Below are 3,685 nucleotides of genomic sequence, written 5' to 3'. Positions count from 1 at the left end.
TTTTTTGCCTTTTCAGTAATGTTCACAGCATCTTCACCAGGAGTAGATTCCATCTCAAGAAACCACTTTATTTGCTCATCCATAAATTAATCATCTGTTCAAGTTTTGTCATGAGATTGCAACAATTCAGTCATGTCTCCCTGAGTTAGGCTCCACTTCTAGTTCTCTTGCTGTCTCCACCACATCTGTAGTGATTTTCTCCATTGAAGCCTTGAACCCCTCAGTGTCATCCATGAGGACTGGAATCAACTTCTTCCAGACTCCTGTTCATGAGAATATTTTGACCTCCTCCCATTAATCATGAATGTTCCTTTTTTTAAACCAAAAAACATTTTTCATTTAAAAAAGTATTTACAACACATAAAACACGGCAAGATTTATTCTTTTTTTCTCATTTCTGGTATGGGACCTTTGGCGGCTCCTCCACTATTGCGCTGTTGCTCTCCAAGCCAATGTTACTATCACTGGTTCCTTCCTCTGCCATACTGTCTACCCTCTCTTGGCCACTCTCCTTGTCCTCAGGAGTAGACGTGCCTTCTTCACTGTTCTGTTGGCTCTCTGTCGTTTCTTCAAGGCATGCCTCGTCCATCTCCATTGGAATGTTCTTTGTCATCTTTCTTCTCCTCGCCTTTGCTGGCTGCTTGTTTTTCCTTAGGAACAATGCTGCTCTGTCTATGCTCAGCTTGCTCTGCCACCTCCTTCTCCCTTTTCTCCTGCCTTTTGTGGGCCTGTTCCTCCGCCTGTGCAATCTCAGCTGCAATTTTCTCCATATCCACTTCTACTTTCAGACCACACAACCTTTTAAGTTCATCGTTAAATGAATCTGTGCTTTCCAGGTATTTCCTCTTCTTCTCCTGGTGTCATTCCTCTATTTGAAGAAGTTCAGCTTCTAGTTTTCGCTGATGAATGATTAAGGACTGGACCTGTCATTTGAGGATCTGCATTCTAGATGTTGTGACAATTGACCGGACATCCGGCACACTCTCACTAAGGATTTCACTGATGAGGCGGTGGTTTCTCTGGAAACGGGCGGTGGCTATATGCTTCATTGGAAAGCTGTCATCATAATCATCTGGGTCTTCAGGAGGCTAAATATTCATGTATGGTTCTCCTTTCTCCATGCAAGACTGTCTCTGTCAACTTTCTTCCTCTAAAGCAGCTTCTGCACAACTTTTTGCATTTATGTAAGCAAGGTATATGGGGGATTTATGATAGGCCTTCATAGATTCATTGTACTCTATCTTTTCTGCTTTGCATTCATTTAAATATTCTTGTTTTTCTTCACCAGTGAGATCTCACTACATGCCACCAATAATCTTGCCAATCTCCTACAACTTTAAGCCAGGGTTGGAAGCCTTTACTTGGTCCCAGACCTTTCTGCCTGTACCTCATGTAGGGCATCAGCGGCTTATCTGGTGGCTTTGGGGATTTTGGTATCGTAATACCAGAGGATGCAGTGACCTGGCTGTTGGTGCCCGGATTCCCTCCAAGCCTGTAGTTGTTGTAGGCGAGATGACTGTATGGATTGTATCTCACAAACCCTGGTGTGCTGGGCATTTGTGTTGCAGGAGCTGGGGTGGGAGGAAAAGTGGCTGCAGTTCCGGCTTCTCTTCCCTTTGTCCCGCACCATGAGTGTTCTTAATGGCATCTAGAATTGTGAATCCTTTCCAGAAAATTTTCAATTCACTTTGCCCAGGCCCATCAGAGGAATCAATTCCTAGGGCACCTATAGCCTTACAAAATGTATTTCTTAATAAGACTTGAAAGTCAAAATTGCTCCTTGATCTAGGGGCTGTTGAATGGATTCTTTGTTATCAGACAGGAAAATAACATTCATCTCTTTGTACATCTTTACCAGAGCTCTTAGGTGACCAGGTGCATTGTTAATGAGCAGTAATTTTGAAAAGAATTTTTTTTTTTTGAGAAGTAGGTCTCAACAGTGGGCTTAAAATATTCAGTAAAACATGTGATAAGCAGATGTGCTGTAATCCAGGCTTTGTCGTTCCATTACTGGAGTACCGGAAGAGTAGATTTAGCATAATTCTTAAGGGCCCTGGGGTTTTCATAATGGGAAACAAGCGTTGGCTTCAACTTCAAGTCCCCAGCTGCATTCACTCCTAACAAGAGTCAGGCTGCCCTTTGAAACTTGAAACCAGACACTGACTGCTCCTCTTTAGCTGTGAATGTCCTAGATGGCATCTTCTTCCAATAGAAAGCTCTTTCATCTGCATTAAAAATGTGTTGTTTAATGTAGCCACCTTCACCAATGATCTTCCCTAGATCTTCTGGATGACTTGCTGCAGCTTCTACATCAGCACTTACTGCTTCACTTGGCATTTTATTTTACAGAGCTGGCTTTTTTCTTTAAACCTCATGAACCAAGCTCTGCTAGCTTCCAGCTTTTCTTCTGCAGCTTCCTAACCTCTCTCAGTCTTCACATAATTGAAGAGAGTTAGGGCCTTGCATTGGATTAGGTTTTGGCTTAAGAGAGTATTATGGCTGGTTTGATCTTCTGTCTAGACCACTAAAGTCTTCTCCATGTCAGCAATAAGGCTGTTTCACTGTCTTATCATTTGTGTGTTCAATGGAGTAGCACTTTTAATTTCCTTCAAGAACTTTTCCTTTGCATTCATAACTTGGCTGTTTGGTGCAAGAGTCCTAGCTTGCAGCTTGTCTCAGCTTTTGACCTGCCTTCCTCACTAAGCTTAGTCATTTCCAGCTTTTCATTTAAAGTGAGAGAAGCGTGATTTGTCCTTTCACTTGAACACTTACAGGCCATTGTAGGGTGAGTAATTGGCCAAATTTTGATATGTTGTGTCTCAGGGAATAGGAAAATCCCAGGAGAGGGAGAGAAATGGAGAAACTAGCAGTCCATGGTGCAGTTCATATACATTTAGAACATATGCAACATTTATTAAGTTCACTGTCTTATTTAGGTGTGGTTCACGATGCCCTGAAACAATTACAATAGTAACATCAAAGATCATGGACCACAGACCGCCAGGACAGACAAAATAAATAGTAATAATACAGGGTGAAATATTGGGAGAATTAACAAAATGGGACACAAACACACAAAGTGAGTCCATGCTGCTAGAAAAATAGCGCCAATAGACTTCCTTGTTGCGGGGTTGCCACCAACCTTCAATTTATAAAAAATGCAATTTCTGTGAAGGGCAAGAAAGTGAAGCGTAATAAGATAAGATGTGCCTGTAGTTACTTTAAGATGAGGTTGTGCTGGAGTAGGTTGGGCTCCCAATCAAATATAACTGGTGTGTTCATAAGAGAAGAGAGACACTCAGGGAGAGGTCACAGATGACAGAGGCAGAGATTGACATAGCTGCCAGCCACGCAAGGCCACTGATTGTCCGCACACCACCAGAAACTAGGAAAAGCCAAGGAAGGACTCAGAGGGTTCATGTCCTTGCCAACACCTGCACTTTGGAGTCTTAGCCTCCAGTGCTTAACTGTGGTTGTAAGTTGCCCAGTTTATGGTGCTTAGTGAAGGCAGCCCCAGGAAGCTAGGATATATGCGTAATTTGAAGGAAAAAAAGATGTATTTAATATTTTACCAGAATTTTCTATGTGGAAAATCAAAACAAAATCCTCTTGTTCTGAAAAAACAAACATCTCAAATAAAGCGCCCACATTCCTCTAAGCTTCTGTATACAAGTAGAAGGCGACA

General features: G+C 42.1%; 1 pseudogene; it reads right to left on the bottom strand.

The window, feature by feature from the left end:
• Positions 1 to 391: 391 nt before the first annotated feature.
• Positions 392 to 1,578, bottom strand: LOC105549096 (annotated as a pseudogene).
• Positions 1,579 to 3,685: the final 2,107 nt, after the last annotated feature.

Source organism: Mandrillus leucophaeus, unplaced genomic scaffold, assembly GCF_000951045.1.
Source record: "Mandrillus leucophaeus isolate KB7577 unplaced genomic scaffold, Mleu.le_1.0 Scaffold111, whole genome shotgun sequence".
In the NCBI taxonomy this organism is placed as follows: Eukaryota; Metazoa; Chordata; class Mammalia; order Primates; family Cercopithecidae; genus Mandrillus; species Mandrillus leucophaeus.
The sequence above is the reverse complement of the archived record's forward strand: the minus strand, read 5'-3'. Positions and strand labels throughout refer to the sequence as shown.